Raw genomic sequence first — 24,902 nt, 5'->3', positions numbered from 1 at the left:
TAGTTCAGTGTGAATGAAAGCGTGCGTTTGTTGGGCCTCGCGTTGCCTGTGTTGTGTATCCTTACATGTGTGTTAGCACGTGTCTGTATGCCGCTCACCGTCAGCGACCTGACCGCTGGCTGCACCCGTGATTGGGAGCAGATGGGGGCTGTCGGTGTGTATATGCGTGTGTTGGGAGGCAAGAGGAGGGGTGGGTGCTCTAGTTTAGGTGATGTATGGACTCGCACACCAACAAAGACCCTCCTTCAACCTTCAACCGATGTGTTTCCTACTAATTGAAAAGGGAGAAAAATAGAGCCAGAGACTGACTGTTTAAGTAGGGAGAATTTATAGCTGAGTGATGACAAAGACTGACTACATTTTTTTGTGCAAAAGTTCAGAAAAAAAGTGCAGCGTTCACAAGCGGGGACAAGAGAGCCTTCAGTGTGATCATTACTGCTCTTTGTACTCACTTTGACACAGCCATGAAAACCGGAGTGAATAAAATGGTAGTTAACGGCATGTGGCGCTGCTCATACCGGTGTAAAGCCTTGAATATAAAAGCGGTGTGAATGAGCTTAAGATGCCAAGTCAATGGAGAAATCTTAAGCTCGCAGTCGCAAAGGCCTCTCTACAGTCCGCTCTCCTATGAACACGTGTCTGTTTATCTCCTCGCTCTCTTCAATTACTTGTCACCGGAGAGCTAAACAAGCCTTCAACCTTGTACCGTATGAATGTGTGCTTGCTCGGCTTTCATCAATGCACTTGAGCAACACAATTAATATCTTACACGGCGGCATCTTCCTCTTGTTAAAGCAAAATGAGCCTAAAGATGCAATAAAGATGCAGCCAGAGTTCACGGTTTACTGTGCTTATACAGAGGCTGTTAACTTCGCCAACTTGAACTGTGCAGTATATCATGAGCAGCAGAGAGGAGCTGATATTTACTGCACAGATACTATCTCCGCGGCAGATCTGCATTTCAAAGCTGTGTATGCAGAAGGGAGTGTCAGAGAAGCTGATTTAACTCAGCGGTCAGTTCAGTGTGACTTTTGAGATTTCTTCCTCTTTCTGTGTTACAATAATACTGCAGAACTCATGGATGATGAATCATTGTTTACTTGACCTCTTCTTTGTTCCTGTATGTCTCCTTATGTTGCATTAAAGCTCACTTAAAGCTAGTGATAGTCAGATCTCTAATAAAGGGGCTAATAATGCTTGAAAACCAGATTGAAAGAGAAAAATTCCTGAAACAATGGTTTAAAAATGCAACACTAGGTTGAATCAGCAGCTCTAATACTCTAATCAACCAATTCTGGGCGGTTGAGACAATTAGAAGAAGAAAGATACGTTTCCAGTGACTATGGATGGTGATCTAAATCAAACTTTCCACCTCTAATGTGGCCCTCAAGCTGAAAAACAACATACAGTACACATCAGTGCTGTATGATTATTGCTCTGTCACTGAGCCATTGTGTTGTGTCTCTCTTGATCCAGACTTACAAGAAACACAACAAGAAATAACAGACACTTTCTCAGTTTGTGTTTTAGTGACGACTATAAAACTGCACGCAGCCAACAAACAGCCCTGATAAGCTCAAGATGGTAAAACCGCACACACGTCTCCATCTGTCACCTTCAGCTGAACCAGGAAGAAAACTGAGAGTCACGTTGCTCTGCGAGAGACGTTTTCCTCTTGCCAACAAAGTCCACTACAATCTGGATTCTATGAGGCAAATCAGTCAGTGTGTGATCGTTGTCAAGTTGATCTGAGGCCAGCAGACGGTTAAGAAAAGAAACATCTACTGTGGGTAATAGAGCTTCTGGTGGGGTTTTAAATCTCAGACTATATTTTAAACAGGCACACGAAAAACATGCCCAAACCCAAAGTTTAAAAAAAAAAAAAAAACTTGAAGAAACCACTCAGACCCATTAAGATCCAAGAAATATCAATAAAAACACCATCCATACCTTGGAAACAGCACAGGCTCATACCTGGACCCTGTTAGGATCAGGATACATACCGTAGGTGTTTTGGTAAAAAAAAACAAGAAAACATCCTTACATTCTAAAATCCATCAGTTTACTTCTGCTTATCCAGGACTGTTTTTCAGGCTAAGCAGGGTCTTCCAGATGTGCCTCACACAGCAGTGTTTTCCAGCTTCTCCTGGGGGATCCAAAGGTTCACAGGCAAAATGAGACATGTCGTCCCTTAAGTTAGTTCTGGGTCGACCCTGAGGTCTCCTCTCAGTTGAATAAGCCTGAAAAACCTCCAAAAGAAGACTCCCAGGAGGCATCCTAATCAGACGCTCAAACCAAATTGGCTGGTTTCTTTCGACATGAAGGAGCAGCAACTCTACTCCCCCAGGATGTCAAAGCTCCTCACTCTATCTCCAAGGCTGAGTCCAACCACCCTATAGAGGAAACTCAATTTGGCGATTTCATCCTTTCGGTCATTCATGACCATAGGTAAGGTTTGGAATTTAGACTGAATTGAGAGTTTTGCCTTCTGAATCCGCTGCTTCTTCACCACAACGGTCCAGTGCAGCATCCACATTACTGCTGATGCTGTATCAATCAGTCGGTCCTTCAAATGCTGCATTTTCGCGTCACTTGTGAGCAACATCCTGAGATACTTAAACTCTTCCATTTAAGGCAGCAGCTAATCCCCAAACCAGAGGGAGCAATCCACCAGTTTCCACCAGAATACCATAGCCTCAGATTTGGAGATGTTGGCTCTCATCCAGGCTGCACCACACTCAGCTAAAACCACCCCAGAGCTCAAGAATGCCACAGTCTGATGAAACCAACAGAACCACGTCATCTGGAGACAAACTGGAGAACTGACTATGAGGTTCCTTGATGGGACATCCCCCATGAATATCTCAAACAGGATCAGAGACAAAAGGACATCGCTGAAAGAATCCATGACTACATCAAAAGCATGTTTCTTCCAGGGTGCTGGAAAGAAGGTTTTGATCAACCATCAAACCTCAGATTCTGGAGAAACATTCTAATAATGGAAGAGAAAATTCCATATTTCTGTGTTCTGAGCTCAAGGTAAACAGCTGACATGTTGAAATTCATGTTATAAGATTCTCTTCATAGCAGCGTGTTTGGATGACGCTGCTTTACAATTTTACCAGAGCGAGCTGCATTCAATGAAAGGATCATTATGTCAATGGATAAACCTCATTTAAACCAATCAGAGTTTATCATTTAATGCAGGGCTTATACCAGGTTCTGAAACATAACTCAAAGGTTTTCCAAAAAAGAGAACAACAAAGGCAGGTTAAAAAAAATGGAGTTGACCAGTTGTGTAAAAAAACACAAAAAACAACTTTACTAAGGGAGGTTAAGCAAGCCTTAAAAAAATCATCCTGCTGTGCTAAAGCCAGCCTTTGCACAAACTGCACTTAAAGCCTAATGCAGCAATGCTAGGCCTTAGGGCTCAATAACATTTTACTGAGTTTGAATCCAGTAGGAAATCCTCTTAGCGAAGCCCAATCCTTTCCAATCTCTAATCAAATCTGATTAAGTTTAACTCCAAACATATACAATTAAGTGAAGTTGTAAATACCTAAAACTAAAAGATTTACATCAAATCACCCTCTTTTAGATTGAGCAGATGGTTACAGTGCCGCATGTCTAGTTAACACTGTGAAATCTATCTTTTTTTATACAAAAATTTGACTATTTATAAGAGCAACAAGCTGTGAAAACATACTTGTAACTTTCTGACTGTCCTTGAACTAATCATGTGTGGTTACGTAAAAAAAAAGTATCAAAATTCCGCTTAAGATCGTGATATTTAATCAAGATCACTTTATCCTACATGTGATTCAAAATTAGCTAAAAATAAGCCAAATCAGATTCTGTAAAAACTTAAAAAATTCTGCACTCTTCTGCACAAACAAAAAGCCATCAGTGACTCAGCCAACAGTCCCACGGCAAAATAAATTCTGCTACTTTTCGACTGAACTGCAGGTTGTGTTTACACAGAGCAAATGGGAGGCTTGAATGGTATTAGTGCAGATGTGCAAAAACAAACACTGAGTCAATTTATTGTGATCGGATTTTAAAAATCAATGCTCAGACTATGAAGAAACATTATCTGAATGTTTTGTGCATTGCCAGATACTAGCAATAAAGAAAGGGGAGAGATAAAACATACTTTGAGAAATTTCTTGATATCTAAGGCTGGAGAATCTGTGTTTTTGGAAACTGAGTCACAGGTGAGTCTTTAGCAGACCCTGAAAAACATTCATGTCCAGCCAAAAAGGATCTTTACGAAACATCTCCAGGCGCCTGATAGGGACAGAGGAAATTCAGGCAGAGTTGTTTCTTTGTGAGCTTTATTCTCCTCCCTCACTTCACCCCATCTTACTTTTTCATAACACGATTTTTCTCTCTGTGTCTATCTTCTGTAATGGCTGTGAAGGAAATTGTGCGCACTCGTCAGTATACACAACAGCGATGCATAAAAGTACATTGTGTGAGTGTGTGCATGTGCATGTGTGCCTGTGTGTGTGTGGTTGTACTCTGGGTGACTTTAGTTTTGCTTCGCCCAGTCCCCCTCCAACAAACCCGGCACTCACACTGGAGCAAAATACGAGCCAAGCCACATCTTGGCACCTTGCCTCCTCTTAAACAAATCAGACCACAGAGGCTAATAAAAAAACTCTGAGTCCAAAGCTCGCCTCCACAGACGAGGGGGTACCAAAGAGGGGAGCCATTCTCGGCTAAAAACGAACACTGCTATTCACCTCGAACAAAAAGTGCCAGTCTCTCCACTGTCCCCATCATCCACACCCCTTTTCTCACTGTTGTTAAATGGCGCTTTGGTGCTATATGGTTCTTAACTAGCCTCGCTAAAAGTAACACTCATTGGACACAAATTGCTCCTTAGTTCAGCGGCAAAGTGAGAGTGAACTTTCCATCTTTAGACCAATTACGGCTATCATAGCACAGAGCCCGCCGCTTCAAACCTTCACACTTCACAGAGGGATAAGAGGGGGTGGAGGATGAAGAAAAGCAGAGGAAAAGCGTCTGGCTCAGGGCAGAAATAGGCCAAGCAGGTCTAAAACTAAAACTCATCCAGCCATCCAGGGTGTGTCTGTTGTAGGCTGCCTTCAAACATGCATTTACATATTCAAAAAAGAAACAGGCGTTTGCATGAGTCATCCTTTCCAAGAAGGTAGAGAAAACCCAACTCACAGCTCAGTGTGCAGTGTTACAGTGTGAAGTGTGAAAGATTTAATTAACCTTAACTCTAATAATTAATCAGCTGTTAGACAGCTAAATGAACTCACAAGAAGGACAAACTATTGTAAAGAAACAACTGTAAAAAGAATGAAAGAAAAATGACTGGATCAGGTCTTTGTAATAGCTCAAGGCCACTTTAAAATGACTTTACGGTGCAACATCTGTTTTGAGTACAGGCTGACACTCCGTGTAATAAAAAATGCAATTTTCTTCTCTTAGAATTTACTGGGTATAAATACCATAAGACCATGTTTGAAGATGAAAAAAATCAGGGGATCACTTCACTCACGCATCACTAATCCTGAGCTGCTTTATTTCTGTTATTTCTGCTGATGAACTTAGCTGTCTGCGACTGAACAGCGACAACTGAGATAAATGAATCTTTTTCTTTTTGATTCGTGTCAGTTGCAATATGGGGAAAATACAGAAATAATAGATGTATAGTTCGGCAAACACTGAAGCTGCTATGTTCATTTATAACATTTAGCACAGCAATAGGTGTTAAGCAGTGTTAGTCAGGCAACTTCTTTTGTTCCGACTAAAGTACTGACCGTAACTATTTGAAGGTTTCCTTTAAATTAAATATTTGTTAATATTCGATCCTTTCAAGATAAACTGTCATAACTTTGTCAGACCTTTAGTGCTTTCGTTTATGACCAAATATTTTCAAAACTAATGACATTCTCATCAGCCTGAGCTGCTTTCTGTGATAATTAGCAAATGTTAGCATACTAATATGCTAAACTAAGATTTTCAAGAGTAGCAAAAAAAAACTTTGCTGATCTAGACGAAGAAGTGCTTTCGTCAACAATATTTAAAGCGCATTGTGGCGTGTGGGAAAGAGTGTCTCTTTGAAATGTGGTTCTTGACAGAAACTTAGTGAAAGTATCATAATGAAACTGATGCTTAACAGCTGTATACACTGACGTAAATGTTCTACTGTGACTCTCTAGCCAGTGAAAAAGTCAAGATATGCACGTTGAACCAAAAGCAAACTGGAATTAACACCAGTCCAGAAGCAGAATGTTGTTCACATTGTTGGAATAAGTCATTACTGATTAACTATACCAGTTTTTAAACTTTCGGCAGAAACATCTTGTCGTGACAGAATCAAATATAATTTTTTCAAATTCTGTAGTTCAAATTAAAAGATTTCGACCAAAATAAATTGCTGCATGTGTAGCACTGAACCTCAAAACCCTTTGGCGGGTATGAAAAGCATGTTGTCTTTCGAACTTGCCAAAATTACACCATTTATCAGTGAAACAGATCAGCCAATTATGAACTTTTCACTGGTCCTTAAACGACTCATCTGTGATCTGCTGTTTGTTGGGAACTAAATCTAAGCTTAAAATTGTGATTCTGATGCACTTACAAAAATAATTTGGCATTCTATGCATCCCATTTAAAACATTGCCATTTGTCCTAACCAAATTCTGCAAAAAGCAAACATTTTGCACTCCTCAGTGTAACCATAATGCCATTGGTGACACATCTGCAACCAACAGTAATGTGACAAAAATTCCAAGATTTTTCAGTTGAACTGCAGACTGTGTTTACACAGAGCAGATAAGAGACAAGTGTGGAAACAAATAAAATGTATGTAAGGAAAAGACACATAACCAAGGGTGAAAAGTGACTTGAACAGGAGTTAAAGTAACTACAAACTTTAAAAACAATTGTTGGAAGATTCAGCAGCATCTCCATTTTTCCTTTCAGTTAGTGACCATGTGTCAGTGTTATAATATATTCTGAGGTGTCCAGAAAGGGAAATAAAGAACTTGCAGGAGGAAACACCACCCTGCTTTGCATCACAGAGTTCTTCAGTTTCACTTTGTTCTTTATTTTCGTGTGTTAGGTTATGCTGTCATGCTACTGCTTAAATATACTGACGGATGATAAATTAAATCAACATGAAGTCTCCAAAAGTCACCAGAGCAGTGTTAGTGTTGAATGGAAGCATCTGTGTTTCCACATTCATTAGGTCAGAGTTTTCCTTTAAATATGTCACACAGTAGTATACTGCTTATTTTTCTTTGTCAAAATTACATGAACTTATAACAAAAGTGCACAAGTTGCTCTCAGTGTCAGTAGTTGACGTTGTGTTTGTGTGTAGATCTCAGTTACCTGCGAGAACGTGAGCTGCACAGTATCACTGCAAATCAGAGTTGACAGAGATCATTAAAAAGCTTTGCAGAACTGTAATCTTGCATTTCAATCAAAGCCTGACAAGCATAACAGCGCTTGTTGTTAACAGCAGCTCGGGCTATTTCATTTGAGCCACGTGCTCCACATGTGTGCAGAGAGGAGCCGCTTTATGAAAGTTTGGACGCATTCTTGTGCGTCTGTAGCCGACAAACAGCCCTGATAAGATCAAGACAGCAGAACTCCAACGTCCTCATTTCATCACCTTCAGTTGAACTGGGAGGGAAACTCCACGCAACTTTGTAAATGTATGTTGTGAGGACCTTTAATTTAGAGTTTGACACACAACAGTTGAACACAGCTGCATAGTCAAACACAGAACGAGGTGAAATAAAAAGCCTCTTTGGAAGCCATCAATTACGCAGGGGCTGTGCATTATCATAACATAGAGCACCAGTTCTGTGAGTTAATTAACAATGAACCAAGAGGCATGGCTGTCATATCTAAGAGCGATGAATGACTGCAGCTTGGGTAAAATACTTGAAAACATTCTAGTCATCACAGAGCGTAAATTACCTGGTTACAGACTTCATGGGGTAGACAAAGAAAAAAAACAGTCGTCACACGCTTTTAGTTAGCTGCTGTGAAAAGAATTTAAAATGAGGTGGAAAAAAAGACCTCTCAGTGATGTTGTTGTATAAATTCATTCTAATTAGCAGAAGGAGTCTATCAACAAGACACTCCCCTCCATCTCCAACCACACCCTTGATTGCTAATCTGCTGCCATGGCAACGATCCCCCTCTGCTTTCCACCCACTACAGGAAATTTACTACTTTTAAATGGTCATCCAGTAACAGAAACTGAACAATATATCTTCGATAAAGGCTTAAATATAAGAATGACAAATTTTCCGAAATACATTACAATACAGTATTAAACTAGAATTCAAGTTTAATCTATAAAATTAAAAGAAGATATTTGTGAAATTATGACAATTTGCAAATGCACGGTAACAAAATTGAATTCCCTTCAACAGATTTTTTCTAATGTTATTTAACATTAGGATAGTATTCACAGTTGATTTTTGTAAAATTACTGATAATTTGTGGATGCTAAAAATACAGGGGGGAAAGAATCTGCAAAATAAAAACGTAAAAATCCATAAAACTATTTCTTTCTTTTTATTTTTTTACAGTGTAACCCTTTTGTATTCCTAGACCCACAGTGTTTTGAATTTACAAATTTGTTTCAGTGAAAGTTGGAAATCATTTTGGATAATTCACACTGTGTAAAAATAAATACATAATTACTAGTGTTGTCAAGTCACGTGGATTCATTTAGATTAATCACGGTTAAACACCACTCATTTGTAATCTATATTAATCACGTTTCATTTTGCATGAGCAAACAGACTCAAGAAAGTAGGGAATGCAGATGCACTTTAAAGGTTCATGGTAACAAAAAATTTGTCTCATTTTCCAAACATTTATCCACATTCAAGTGCATATTACTGTCCGTCGGTCGACTGTTCCGTCTTGGGTTTTTTATTCAAATTTCCCACCGAGAGTAACTCTACTTGGACAAACTGCCTGAAATGCACTGCCAGAGACATTTCAGGGATTTTGGGTGATTCTGTGCTGCAGATGGGTTAACTGCGTTAATTTTTTAAATCATGATGATGGATTAATCCGTGCTACTGCGTTAATTTTGACAGCACTAATAATTCCAATTTCTATTTAAAAAAAATCTAATCTCTTAGCAGTGTTTTGTCTATTTGCAGAGCAATTTGCCCAAACTGGACTCTCCAACATTCAGCCACGACCCAAGTGGAAGAAAACAGGACAGTTCACATCTGTGCTAACTTGCACTCGCTGACTTCTCCTCTCAGTTTTGCTTTCTGGACTCCTGACGCTGCCGCTGGTGATCAGATAGGCATCTCTGCCTCTGCCACAATTAATACTTCCTGCATGGCTGACACCACAGACGAATGGGTCTATAAGATAATGTTTGGCTTTTCATTGTATGGGATTGAGATTCATACTTTAGACATTTATATAATCCAAATGTTTTACCCTGTAAAACTAAAATAAAGGGAGCTGGTATTATCTCATCATCCTGTCTTCTTGTTTTGAGAAGGTTTTAAAAAGCATTTTAGAGTAGCTGTAAAACTCATGCACTCTTAAAACACTTCAGGCAAAAGGACAGATCATAAAATTGGTAGTGGTATCAACCGTTTTAATGTGCAGTTCAGCACAGACATCTCTCACTGTGAAGCAGTGTCCTGGGATAAACTTGCGTCTGAGGCCGGTGTGAACTGACTTTGGAATCCTGAACTCAGACTAACCCGAGTCCGGATGCTGCCCTGCTTCGCTGTGAAATAAATATCTCTTTCTATGACAACTACAGGATTATTTCACAGTTACAGCTGATTTACAAAATTACTGCTGAATCTCCAGTGACAAATCTTAAAGATAACACCCATTTAGAATGATCTTTGCTGTATAGTTCTTAGATTTTCTGTCAAGCAAGGACACATACTTGTGCCGTGATGGAAAGTAATAGAGTGCAATTAAAATTCAGTATTCTACTTTAACAACAGAGGTACTTTGCTTTACTCTGCCACATTTAACAGATTATTTAGTTACTTTGCTGGTAAATGTCTTTTAAACAGACGATAAGCTACTTAAATGATACATTGTTATGGATTAGAACAGTCTATAGAGTAGTTCACATTAATCAGCCACAACTATAAAATGCTGCTTACATCATAATCAATCAGTGGAAGTAATCCGATAAATAAATAAAATGCTCTTTTTTGTAGAATCTGTACACTGTAAAAGACAATTCAACAAAAACGGTTAAAAATGGTACAAAGGGAGCCAGAAACACCATGTTAAAAAAATGTGGAATACTGCTACATTCAAAAACTACAAAATAACAGCAATTATTAGAAAAAACTAACAAAAACAGATGTTATTTAGCTATTTGGCTTCTAGATTTTTGTTGTGGACACCGAAATTTTTGTCTTGCTTTTTTACAGTTGAGGGGTCAATTAATTCTTTTTCCCCTGATTACAATAGTTTATCTAACAAAACAGGAAAAGTCTGTGACATTAAAGTACATTTTTCTGTTCTTTTTACAAACATTTTTTACAGTGTACTTTTCAGACTTCACCAACAATCTGTGCTCTTACTTTAAGAAGACTTTCAATGCAGTGCTTACATTTATAAGGGAGTATTTTCACAGTGACATGTTGCCACATTTGCTCAAATAAAGGATCAGTGTTCTTCCTTCACTTCTGTATGTGTGGCACTAGATGACCTGGATACGGTGTAAATGGCGACAAAAAGGAATTAACCCACTTCAGGTGCGAACGGTCAAACATGTTTGTATTAAATGTAGGTTTGTGTGCAAAGGTGGTGTAAGATCAAGAGCAGGATACAATAAATGAACCTTGGAAGTGCTGAGAGAATGAAAAAATGAGGGTGGAGTTGGGGTGAAAGAACGGTATGTGACTGTAAAGGTGTTTTCCTCACAAGGTAATTACATGCAGAGAAAACTGGAGCTCTTCCAAGTTGCCAGAATAAAGAATACTCCTTCCTAGAGATGCGAGTGAATGTGTTGGAGTGTGCGTGTGAGTGAATGAGCTGCGAGACTTTCTTTGGCGGCAATGGGACATAATTGGCTCACAATAACCCATCAGTGTGGTCTTGGTGAGAGTACACCATCTTCTCCCGCACCTCCACCTTCCTCCCGTATCCTTTCTCACGCACTCGGCTCTCCGTGGCGACAGTGAGGGAGCAGATTCACCACATAAACACCCTCCTCCCGCTATTTATTTGCTCAGAGTCCAAAAACTGCACAGCATAAGGGGGAAAAAAAGATAGCGAGTGGGAGGGGTGGAGGAAGAGGAGAGAGAGAGTGAAACAGGACGGGAGGAAAAGGGAGGTAGATACACAAAACACACACTGCAGATTCAGCTGCACACACGTGGATGGGACGCGCACGCACACATGCACGGCACACACTCCTGGTTGAGCATCTAAATCACATTAGCTGCCTGCCTGCCATCCATCACTCCCACAGACAAAAGCACATGCCGGAGAGGCAGGGAAACTGCATGGCAACATGCATAACCACCCACAAACAAACACACAATCGGTCACAGAGCAGCCCGACACACCTTGAAACCAGACGACAGCGTGCGGGAGAAAGCAACCCCTCCATTGCACGCCGCACTCCCCAATCACAAATCAACTTGTATTCACTCCCATGCACATCAATGTCAGCACACATCAATTGCACGCTCAGGTATCCACTCATTTGCTGCCTCGGCTGCTGCCGCCGCCGCCGCTCTATGTGCTCAGCAAAGTTGCGCCGGCATCAAAGAAAATCAACAATTCCGTGATAACACAATGAAGGGGAGGAAAGAAAGAAAAAAAACACGGTTGCTTTAAATATTTAAAGCAGAAGGAGCTAAGCAGGGGCAGAGCGACATCTTGAGAAATCTCTCTTTTCTGTCGGTATCAATCTTCCTTCCCATTAGAGGGGGATGGGGGCCCTTATCTGACTGTGTGTTTGTGTGTGGAGAGCCAAATGTTTGTTAGAGGTGCCTCTTATCTTGAAGATGGTGCGTGTCAGTGGGGTGCTCCTCACCTAATGGGATGCATGGTGAGCCTGTGTGTGTGCGTGTGTTTGTGTGTTTTTTATCTAATGGGCTGTCTCTTGGGTGAAGTAATTGGCTGGTAAGACTTGGAGAGGAAGGGGAGAGAGTTGGGGGGTGAAGGCGGCGAAGAAAGGGAAAGAGGAGCGAAGATTTAGGGAGGCAGGACAAAGTTGACGTGTGCTCCATATATTATAAGACCATATGGTGCCCACTGTGCAGCATGAGCAGGCAGAGCAGCCTTCATCCACTCGTCTATCGAGTCAGTCTCTCAGCTCCCACTGTTCTCCCTCCCTCCCTGTCTCCGGCTCTGTCTGGTTAACTCAATAACATCCACAGCCTCCTCTCTTAGCTCACTGTTTTTTCCTACTGGCATGAAAGCAAAAAAAAAAGTGTCTCAGCCTTTTTCCCCTCCTGCCTTCCGACTCACACCTTTTCCCTCACTCGTAGCCCCTTCAACTCAAATTTTAATCCACACCAAAAAGGATTACTTCAATCGCATTAAAATCAGAAAACTGACAGCGCTCTGGATTGCGCCACCTCAGTGATGACAGACTGTTTTCACACGTGTGTGGCACAAGAACTTCCACAACTGTCTGCTTGAGAGCGGCGGCGGCGGCGGCAACAATTAAGACGCTGCTCCACCGCCACACTGTGCCGTTACGAAATGGCTAATCACTGGATGCAGCTGCGAGCCCGTGCGTCTGCGTTCGCGCACGCGGCATCAAAGCAGCCGGCGAGTGGGCTGCTCTTTTAGTTGGCTCATGAAATCACTTAAAATCGGCCCGCTGCACACAAACACACACTCGCGCACACCCCCCCCCAGCCGTTTGATGTGTAATGAGAGAAACCATTAGCAGTAAAAATGGGCTCTCCCCGCCCTGCTGCTCAGCAGATCTTAGTCAGAGCCACAGTTACATGTCTATTTATACATTCACTCCTCTTTAGATTTTCTTCTTCTCTAACGGGGGAGCAGGCTGCATTCCTCCTGCCCCTCTCACACTGTCTTCTTCTTCTTCTTCTGCTGCTGCTGCTGCTTCTCTACCTCTGTCTCCTGCTCCCATCCCCCCTCTCTGGCTGTCTCCTCCCTCTCTATACCCTTCCCCCAGCTCTTTCCTGCTCCCTCCCTCCCTCCCTCTCATCAGGCTATATGCAGCAAATTCATCGGGGGGCAAAACGAGAGAGGCAGCAAAGGAGAGCTGGAAGATAGAGGGGGAGGTTTGAAAAGGAGAGATGGACTGAAAGAGAGGAAAAGCAAGAGGGAGACTAACAGAGAAGGAAAGGAGGAGGAAGGGGCTCGTTGCAAAGAGAGAGAGAGAGAGAGAGAGAGGAAAGGGGGAGGACGAAATGAGGGTGGGTTGCAGGGAGAGCGGTGCTGAGGAGGAGGAGGAGGAGGAAGCTCGCTCTCGTTACAGCGATGGGCGTTCCTCTCCCCTGTTCCTGCGAGGTCAAAAGTTTACCGTGGTTTTAATTTCACCTTTCAGCAGCCAATCAGAACACGTCTCCGGCTGCTGGGGGAACTTTGACCCACTCTGAGAATTTGACGGTAAAGATCTGAAACTCGCCTCTGCTGCTTGGGTTTTTCCCCATTTATGCTTGTTTTTTTGTCATTATTAATATTATTATTATTCACTCCCACCTTTTTCCTAGCAGACCTCCCCCCTTGCCTGCATGTTTAGTCGAATGATGACAAAGGACAAAAAAAAGCTGTTTTCTTTTTGTGCATTTCAGTACTTTTCCTCTGCTTCTCCCAAACACATGATCTACAGCTTCTCCTCCAGGATGCACATCATGGCAGCTCTGACACAAGCCCATGTTGGTGGCACTTGATCAAAACACCATACATATAAATACTCACAAGCCAGCAGCGGAGACACGCCCCACACGCTGCCAGTGTTGCCTGGTGTGCAGGCATGTGAGTGTAGAGAGTAAGTGTGTGTCTACCAAGGGGGAGGAGGCTGCAGTTAGATCATAGCATCAGAGAGGGGAGGGGCAGCTCTGCAAATAGAGCGAGCAGAGAGTCGGCATGACTGGCAACGGCAAGCAGAATGGCTTCAAGCCTCTTGTAAGGAGACTAGGCCGAGTGGAGTGTCTGTTTGTCTATAGCTGCTTCATCCCTGTGTGTGTGTATATATATTTATGTGTGTTTGATTAATTAACAGCTACGGTCACTGAAGTAGCTCCCTGTTGTTCTATTCTCCCCACATCAACAGCACAATCGCCTCCACCCTGCTCCTCCATCCACCTGACTGCGATAATAAGACACATGCAGGCGCACACACACACGTGTGTGTGTGTGTGTGTGTGTGTGTGTGCCCATGTTTTTGCTATATTGTGGGGACCAAATGTCAACTGTAGGAAAACCAAAAACTATGTCACTTGTGGGGACCTCATTTCGGTCCCCACAAGTTTAAACAGTGTTTTCTTGGCCATGTTGTTGTTACTGAAAAAAGTAAAAGTGCAAAAATGTTTCTTTAGGGTTAGCCATTGTTTTGGTTAGGGTTAGGGTTTGGTTAAGGTTAGGGTAAGGGTTAGATATGGTTGGGAGTCAATGGTAAGTCCCCACAATGATAGAAAAACATAATATGTGTGTGTGTGTGTGTGTGTGTGTGTGTGTGTGTGTCTTGCTATCATTACTATTCATATCTAACCCCTAACCAAAACAATGGCTAACCCTAAAGAAACGTTTTAGCATTTTTACTTTTTTCAGTAACAACAACATGGCCAAGAAAACACTGTTTAAACTTGTGGGGCCCAAAATGAGGTCCCCACAAGTGACATAGTTTTCGGTTTTCCTATCGTTGTGGGGACATTTGGTTCCCCACAATGTAGCAAAAGCTAGAACACACACACACACACACACACAACACACACACACACACACACACACACACACACACACACACACACACACACACACACACACACACACACACACACACACACACACACACACACACACACGTGTGCAGATAAAGTGTAGACGGAGCAGAGGCGTGCAGTCACCTTCCACCTGTAGCTGCTCAGACGCACCTCTCCACCCACAAAATAAAACGTGCCAGCTGGACTTAAAGGCGAAATCCAACAATGATTTAACCTCATTATCAAGTCCGCACAGCCAAAATGTGATGTATTTTGCTCCTATGTGCCCCTACTGGTGCATTAAAACTATCATACCGCAATAATGAGCTACACTTTTGCACAGACTGACAATTTCCTTCACCATGATGGAGGCTGTTTATTTTCAGTCAGACCCACCAACGCCATCCGGATGCCAGAAATACTCAGTAAAGCACGAAATCCAAAGCTGAAAATAGCCCCAACAAATGAAATGTTTGCTTTGGTTTTAGAATTTTAGATTGCTCTTTTATTAAAAATAAAGATCTTAATTAACAATATTCATTTTTGACGACTTCAGATATTTTTCAAACCACAATTGCAGAGAACATCAGCTCTGTCCTGTAGTGGAACTTGCATACTTTTTATCCTGACTCTTATTGTGCAGACATAAATTTGAATTTATGGTCAGATGTAGACATTAAAATATGGCAAAAATAAGAAAGCGGCTTCCAAAATATAAAATGTGTTAGGCTATACCTTTAGGCTGCTTCATGTTTTTTTCTCTTGCTTAGAGTCTGAGTTTAAATATTTCATATTTTTTCATTCAGTTGTAATGGACACATGTTTCATGGGCTTTACATCAGGTACAACTAGACAGATTCCTCTTGATTTTTCTGTGACCTTGATGGAGCAGCGGGTTGTTTTGATGGAAAAAACTACTGACATCAAGGAGAGATATGAAGGAGAAATGAGAAGGTTAAGAAAATACAAGAATTGAACTCGATTTACTCTTAACTGTGAGGCATTTTAAGTGATGCCGGCTTGCACAAAGGGCTGCAAATGACAGTTCTTTCTATTTAAGTGAAAAATAGTCTGTTAAGTGTTGTATCAAGCCCATGTCAGAAATTCTCTGGTTGCCCCAAAATGAACTCTCAGACTTACTATTAAATAGTAAGAAATGCTCATTAGGGTTCAGATGTTGTCACATATGTTCAATTTCCAGTGATATAACATTGTAAAGAAGCATATTTTTACATTCGTGAAGCTGGAGTAAGAAAATGTTTGGCAGTTTCCAACATAAATGACTTTCAATGATTGTCAAACTTGTTGCTGATTGACAAACGGGACAAGTGTTTCCGCCAGTCCCACAATGTAAAACCATCACTTTTGTTCTGAGGCTAAAGGAGAGAAAAAAACTCACCAAAGCATTTTCTTTAAATATGAAACTTTTGGTTCAATACCAAGCTAGAAAAGAGTAAAGGAGTGTGTGTTTTGGAACCGGTTTAGATTTTGTATTGTCTTGTATTTGCTTTTTGCTCACAGATGGTGTCAACCTAACTTTACAAACTACTGTAAATTTCCCCGCAGTGGAATTAATAAAGGTTTAATCTATCTATCTAGCTATCCATCCAGTGACACAAATTCATCCAAAAAGCACTTAGATAGCTGAGGCCATTAAAACACCTTCAGCATCTCAATTATTTGGATCATCTTTCACCTCCTCTCTCCTCTTTCCCTTCCAGTGGCGTTTAAGGCATCTTCCTATCAAAGCGGCCATCAGCTGCCTCTCTTATTTTTTCCCCATTTAGCCATTTCTAAGGTGTTCTTGGGTCAGATGGAGGAGCAGTGGGTTGCTTTGTGTCAGTCCTGCATTCAGGAAGGTTGATGGTGGGGGTGAAGGTGTGAGAGGACTTTAAATGCACCTCATGTGGTGCTTTCTCAGTGAACTTCAGCTGCAATTTGTGTCAAAGCTGTGAGCGTTAAAACGTTGCTCAAGTTTCTTATTTTATATTCAACATGGACATTAAACACCATATGAGGAAAAACGCACCATCTTCCTAAACCAACAGAAATCAGTGAAAGGTTCCAGGATAAACCAGAGCACTCTGAGTAAGCTGCGGTCGTAAAAATGGTCTGTAACACCTTGCCTGAGGCAGAGAGGCCTCAGTGTTACCCCAGGGTTTAAGGTTACACGGTAAATGGACTGTTTGAAAAACACTTGAAATTTAACAATGTCAACTGCATTGCCTACTCTTCTGCTGCTTCGAATTCTCAACCCCCCCGTGGCACTAAAACCAAAAAAAAAAACCTCCCCACATCCCTCTTCCTGCCTTCTTTTTTCTGTGTTTTGTGCAGCGTCATTGTGTCCCTAACCCTTACCCGAGACGTCAGTTTGTTTAGTTGACACACACACACACACACACACACACACACACACACACACACACACACACACACACACACACACACACACACACACACACACACACACACACACACACACACACACACACACACACACACACACACACACACACACACACACACACACACACACACAGCGCTTGCCATAGCACAGTAATCACACAGCAACAAGTTGCCCAACCCCCTCCTCTTCACCTCCTCAGGCTATATTTCTGTTCTTTTGTGCAGCTGAAGTGTGTCAGGACAAAGGTTAAATGCAGAACAGTCACAAATTAGTCCTGGCCAGGCACAGCTGAATATATGTGTTTGCTTCTGAGAAATTAGGTGTCAAAGGGACACGTATACAGCAGGCAGCAATGCAAAGAACAAAATCAGGAACGGCAAACATGGACTTGTCAGCTTGTTAGCTTTACAACCAGTTTCCTGGTTCACCGACACACAATTCTGCACAAACTGTCATCCAGGCGGTCTGTTCTGTGCAATAGTTGGGCTGTAAAGCGAAGTTCCTGGCCAGCAAAATGCTTTCAGGAGACAGCAGAAAGTCTTCACCGAACAGATACAAGCCTCACTTTTTCTTGTTTCACACCTGTTTGCTTGCGTTTTGTCAAGACTGATGACAAAGTTCAATCCTGTTTGTTTTTTAAAACGCTAAACTGACAAAAAAGTGCTGAAAGATAATGCAACTAATAAAGAAGTCAGTATACTTGAAGAATCAATGCCAAGGTGCACCGAAGCTGCTCTTGCACATAGAGGTCCGACACCTTATTATGCAGGAAAAACCTGCATAAAATTATGCAGGTTTTTCCTTTAATTTGTCACCTGTCTGAATTACAGGCATTGCTCACCTTGTTGTCTGTGCTTGGAACCATGGCTGTTTTAGCTCTGTACTATTTTCTTCGACTATGCAACCAACCCCCTGCTTCCTTGTTTACACTGGCACCAATATTCAGAGTGTAAGTGAACATTTGTGTGATTTTAAGGCATGTTAGTGAGCACAGAGATTATTTCTGAAACTGGGAGGACATAAAACTGGGGCTTTATCCTGTACGTGACTATTTTTACACAAGCACCTGCTGCCTTTGTCAAAAGTTGGGAGACTTTAAGTGAGATCGACGTCTTGTTTACAGGTTTATTTTCTACCTTTGACTCATTTCTACTTCTCTTTTCTTTTGCATCATGCATGAAGATATGATAAAACAAAGTACTTGTTTGAAGCTGCCTCCTCCTCATCGCTCAGAGTGCATTTTTTCTACTGTTTAAACCTACAGATGGCTTTTTACTCAATCTGAATCCCGTTCTAAAGCTGCTGAATCCTTTTAAATTGCTAATCAGATCTTTCAAGGTAGTTTGCTTGGTAGTGAATGAGGACATCTTTGAATACTGTTTGCATTTTAGCTGGTGCAGTAACAGAACACATTTAATGCTTTTAAAAGACGACGTAGCTTATAAAGGTGCACTTGTTGCATTGAGAGCGGTAGCAGAAAGGTGAAGGACAAGCTGTTACTCAAGATGACGGTTTTCACTTGATTCAACTGATGGTTTTTGTGCATCCACACTTCAACATGTTTAATGGCAGCCTCGTATCTCTTTCACAACTGTAATGCTGAGAAAACAGACAATAACAATGATCTACCACAACAGTAGGGTTTCCCCCTATTTAGCACCAAAACAAAATATTTGGATTTCAAAATTAATATTCGGATACCATTGTTACGGCTAAATATTCGGATATTCAGGTCCAGCCCTACCAGAAATGCCCCACAAGACCTGCTGCTGTGGAGATGCTCTGATCAAATCATCTCACCATTGCAATGTGGTCCCTGAAAAAGTCCCTCAAATCATCACGCTACTCATTTTTCCTGCTTCCAACAAATCATCTCCAACAGCTAGCTGTTCTCTTGCTGCCTAATATATCCTACAAGGTGACAGGTAACATTGTAAATAGGTAATCACTGTTACTCACGTCACCTGTCAGTAGTTTTTATGCTGTGGTTGATCAGTGTATATACATGAGCTGTTTTTTTGTCCTTTTAGATGCCTGAGGTGTCAAAGCGAGGCTGGAAGTAATGAAAAAAGAAGTATTTAGAACACTTGGAACCAGATCCAAAATAGAAATGGCTACAGTAACCCATCAATACCGACAGAGTGGAATAAAATTTTAAAATATTCAAAGTTAGCAAGCCAACTGAATGCAAGCACACATTCCTGTCAAATGACTTTGTAATGTAATAAAAGGAGCAATCTTTTTTCCTCGTTATCTTCAAAAAGTGCACAGCTCTGCTGCATTTGTCAGCTTCCATCTCATGCATGTTTTACTTAATATGGCTTTGTTGGATTATGTCATCTTCTCACTGGTACCTCTAAAAAATAATAAAAATCACAGAGCTATTTTGGGTTTGAAAATGCCCACTAAGCACCTGAGCGCACCTGGCCGTTCGACTGGCCGTGGGCGCAGCCTTACAGTCAATACACAGCAGTCAGATCATGCGAAAAGAGTTTCCAACACTGTACAACATTCAGCACAATGCTTTGTTCTTTGCTGACCAGAACTAAAGGTCGAACTCAAAGTGTCCTGCAAGTAAATTATTAATGGCTTGTTGTCTTTTCCTCCCCGACACCTCTGCTCTTCCTCCGTCCATCTCCTCGCCCCTTTCTCTTGCTCTGATTGCTGTTTTCTCACTCTCATCCTGTCATCCCCACCTCCTCCACTCCTCCTCCCTCCTTCTCTCTGTCTAAGTCTAGCAGAGGGATGGTGTTATTTTTAGCAGTGGTGAGATAGAGAGAGAGAGATCGTGCTGGGCTAACACGTACTCTCCACAAGGCCTTTACTGGAGACCTGTCACTGACGTGTGAGAGAGAAACGGTCTTCAGTTAACACAGAGTGTGCATGTGTTTCCACAGAGTGCGTGTGTTTACTGCGGTTTCATATAAATATTACTGAGCTGCTTTCATTCCAGTAGAATGGACAGTTCCTATGATGGCATATATCATCCATTCAGGTACAACCTTTGATTTAAATGTAATCAAAGGGCATCACCACTAACAAAAATTAAAACAGGATGAGAACCTTCATTTACACCAGTTATGTCTGACAAGAGAGCTGAACAGGCCACACTGAAATGTTATACTGAGTAGTAGGGATAGTGAAGATGATTGTAAATTTAATCCACAACAGATTATGGTGAAACATTCGTAGGTGTTGAGAACCTTTTTTGTCACAGCGAAACCCAAATTGAATTAAAAACAATAACACAAAATGAGGACAATGAAGAAGTATATTTTTTGTCAAAGAATAAAATCTAAACAAAAATGACAGACATTACAGTGACGCAGCTGCTTGCTCACTGATACTTTATGTGACTCGCTGTGATGCGTGTCATTTACGTCATTGCAACACAGCATTATGTGGGTCTTAAATATGTTGTGCTTCCTATCTAAATCGAATACTGAAATGCGATGAGGAGGGATAGTTAAAACTCAACAATTCAAATACAAGGCATCACTCAGGGAGGATGCATTTTATTTTTGAGGGATAGAAAAGTATTTGTGCAAGAATCTGTGATGGATTTATTAAAAGTCTGTTCAAGGTAGGACAGCTGCGTCTTTATTCTTCCTTGTTGGTATTGTATGTAAGGTACAGAGATGGAACGCTGTTGCTCCTTTAAGCCAGTAGTAATAATAGTCAAATCAGTGTCTATGCACATCTATTTCTCACTCATGGCATTATCTGAAAGAATTGCGGTTTGAAAGAGCCAGACTTAAGTTTTGCTCTCACTTCTTGTTCACTTTCGGTTTTAAATTGCTCTTTGGATAAGTTTGGGCACCAAAACTACATAGTTAGGTTTAGATAATTTGACAGCAACAACTGCTTGTCAGAAACTTGGGTAGGTTTAGGCACCAAAATTGCTTAGTTGGGTTTGGAAAATGTGATGGTTTAGGGTTAAAATACAAATTTTTTTGTCACATGTTTGAAGCTTTTCTGCTATTTATTGGGCTATCAGGGTAACCCATCCAATATATGATTGGCTGGGTGAAAAGCAACAACAGTGAGCCAATAAAATGAAAGATATACTGATTGGAAACATATTTGTGATTCATTAGAAACAAGCATAACCTGACAGAAAATACATGTCCCTCCAAATGTTACACAAAATGTAGTTTAGTTGTATAGAAACTTAATTTTGTGGAGACAGCATGACGATACTTGTCCCACATCACACTTCTGAATCCAGACCGCTGCATGGACATACGACATAAAAGCACACACTAGAGCGGTATTACATCGGATTGTTTGGTTCAGACTGAATAAGCAAAGACAAGCAACAGCAGCATATTCAGGGGGTCTTCTCATCTCTCTACTGAGGTGCACTGTGATATCTGGAAGCAATTTTTTTTCTAAATACGTTCCTGTAAGTTGCGAGTTGGAGCTGTCACAGATCAAACTTGTTCTAGCATATCCCCAAACATCCCGTTATTGGGTGTTACCAACACTGTCACTGATCGGAGCATTGCTGACTGGGAGCATGTCACAACAGAGATGCTCCGACTAGTCATGTGACAAACGTAACAATTGTGTGGTTTTGTCAAAATGGTTACATAATAATCAACATCCTTGAGTGTTCATAATGTTTTGGCTCAGTGAGATGGCAGAGCTGCATGCCAACTTTTCCACCAATAGCACTGGTCCTACTAACTCTTTCGGGTGATTGCACCAGTTATATCTTTGTATAAGCTAGTTTTGCACTGACGCTAAGATTGACAGTGCCTAGACACTTCACATTTGCAAATATTTAAATCCAAAAATATATACATGTTGTTACCAGATGTCTGACATCACTCCAATAAACTGAGCACAGGCTAAACTCCTCAATTGCTGAACATCTGCTTACTGATAGACACCACACTTTACCAATGTTCCCTAAATGCCTCACATGCTGGTGAGGCTACACACTAACCAGGCAGCTGCAGTCCACTTAGACAGATGCATGACCAAAAATTAGTTGGAAAAGAGTGAAATTGGGCGTTCTGGTGCCCAAATTGAAACTAAGTGACTTTATCTACATGAGCTGTTTCCTAAGAGCAGATTGCATTTTAAATGGAAATATCGCAATTGGTCATGATGATTTAACTGTACGAAGCAAGAATCATGACTGTTTTTAGTATTTGTTTCATGTTTTTTAGCCCTAGCCATTGTGACTTTTTCACTGACTCAGTAAAACTCTCACTGCCTCCATCTGCACTGATCATCAGATGTGTCTGCTTTGGGACCGTTTCCTCCTTACCAGAATCCTCCTCTCTGTCCTCATGTTTTTTTTTGCAAATAATCAGCTATTCAACACAGTAATGGCAAAATGGATTGTTTCACATGTCAGACTGAGCCAGTGAGGACTAAAAAGCATTATTTTAATGCACTCGCTGCCAGTGCTGCTGATTATTAACACTCACAGAAATGTAACCATGTGAAACTTTAACTCTCACACTCTCACAAAAAGGAGGTAAAAAAAATGTCTATTTTTCACTTTCCCTCCACACCTGCCCTCTTAATAAGCCACAGTCAAAACTTTTCATAGGTGTTTGACTCGACTATGTTTTTCAGAGTGGGCCAAGTCGTAGTTGGAGAGGGATCAACACTCTACACCTGAATCTACCAGCCAGTCTTCCATTAGTCTGGCTTGATCGGCTCTATAAACATCAACAGAAGCTTGGATCTGCGAGTCAACGCCGTTCACCTGATGGTTACCTGAGTGGGCAGCCGAGTCCAACAGGAGATGATATTTCATCCTGAGCATCACGTCTAAAGCTGAACTGAAGCGCAGGAGCACGAACACACAGTGAGCTTCAACAAACCTTCTTTTTGGGTAAAGTCTGATTTGCTGAACAATAACTAAAAATACACAAACAACAGCTATAAAAAGCCTCTAAAAGAAGAACACAAGAGGAGCTGGAATCTTTGTCTCACATTGCATCAAATCAATATTTAAATTCTGGCCCCTTTTCCTCTACAGAGAGCATGCGAATGTCACTGCTTGTTTACTACGACTCGGATCTCGCAGGACTAACAGGCTCGTTGTGAGCGAGGGAGAGAAAATGAGAGGTGTGGGGGTTTTTAGAGAGGAATAGCTGATTCAACCAAAGACACTCCCTCTGCCTGAGCTGAGGCCGCTGCATGGAGGGTTTCTTTCCATTTCCAAGCTTGGCAGAAACACACGGATAAAGGTAGTAACTCCGTTTAGACCCATGCACAGGAGAATGTGAAATCAGCAGTCTGACTAAAGCCTGAGCCTGTGTCTTCTCTGCACATCATGTGAAAGCTTTCAAAATCTTCTTAGTCATGTTTGTTTCACTGAGCAAGATGAAGGTCTCTTACACAACAGTTTCATGAGGTTAAAGCCAGTGATGTCTCTTACTGAGCCAAAGTGGGATCAATAAAGGAAGGATTGGAGGCTTACATTCCGCTAACTGCACTAATGATGAATGCAGAAGTTTTCCTAAATTAGAATAAACCAGAAGTGATTATGAAACTGTGGAGAGAATCTTCACTAATGACATGGTGAGAATGAACAAATGAGTATCGAACAATTCCAAAACTAAATGCAATGCTCTCGGTAAGAATGTTCTCGCTAAAACATGCCACCCAGGTTGTATATAGCAGAGTTAAGCAACCAACCACGAGCCACTGAAAGACTAAACAATCTGTCTTAACGGGGCCAATAGTGAGCCACTAACCACCACTGTGTCCTTCTTTCTGCTATGGTATATTTCCTGGCTGAAATTCTGTTTTTAAAGCACTCCAGGTTTTTATCAAATTATCCATTTCTTCGCATTACAAAGCAAGAAATCATTGCGATTGATGAATTATAGGTGAAAATTCATTTTTAGTGGTTGTTATAACCTTGACAGTATAGAGTAAGACATGAACACATTTACTTCTGCCATTCCACATTTGTTTAGCTGTCAATCACAGATGCAGAGAGAGTCTTCTTCCTGAAGGGGGCGTGGACAGAAGCAGCTCAGCTACGTTTAAAGTTTTAATGATGCAGCCTGTTAAAGCCAGGAATTATACAGTCATGTTAAAATACACCACCTGTGCAGTATTTTGAGCTTAAAAATTAAAAGACGTGTACTGGCAGCATGAAAAGTTGGGCAATATGGGACCTTTAAATCACAAGCCAACAAGTAATTCCTGCTAGGCGTATATAGTTTCGTCACTCTGCCACTGATTCCTAAAAAGTTTAGAATTTTAAAAGGTACCCTTCAAATTCCATTAACAAAAAATAAAGACAATTAAAAAGCACATTGTTGTTGTTAAACCTTCTTTTTCAAAACTGGTACACAACTGTATCTTTCTTTCCATTCACAACACTCCATGAAAAGCAGAAATGACTTATTTAAAGATTTGATTTAAGATTAATGAATAAACTTCTTGGAGTCATGTCTGATATTAATGTACTTTTCCACGTGCTCTGATCATTCTGCATGGCAGTTAGAGTTTAAATGATGACTCACACAAATCAACAGCTGCTGTTTTTTGTCCAACTGTGTGGTTTCTTCTTCTTTACAATACATTGAGGAACCACACAGGAC

At 41.1% G+C, this 24,902-nt stretch overlaps 1 protein-coding gene across 1 annotated transcript in view; it reads right to left on the bottom strand.

Moving 5' to 3' along the window:
* LOC110948294 (nuclear receptor coactivator 3-like) overlaps positions 1–24,902 on the bottom strand; it is a 73,901-nt gene that overhangs the window by 33,419 nt on the left and 15,580 nt on the right.

Source organism: Acanthochromis polyacanthus, chromosome 6 (assembly GCF_021347895.1).
Source record: "Acanthochromis polyacanthus isolate Apoly-LR-REF ecotype Palm Island chromosome 6, KAUST_Apoly_ChrSc, whole genome shotgun sequence".
Lineage (NCBI taxonomy): Eukaryota > Metazoa > Chordata > Actinopteri > Pomacentridae > Acanthochromis > Acanthochromis polyacanthus.
This window is presented reverse-complemented; position numbering and strand designations above follow the sequence as displayed.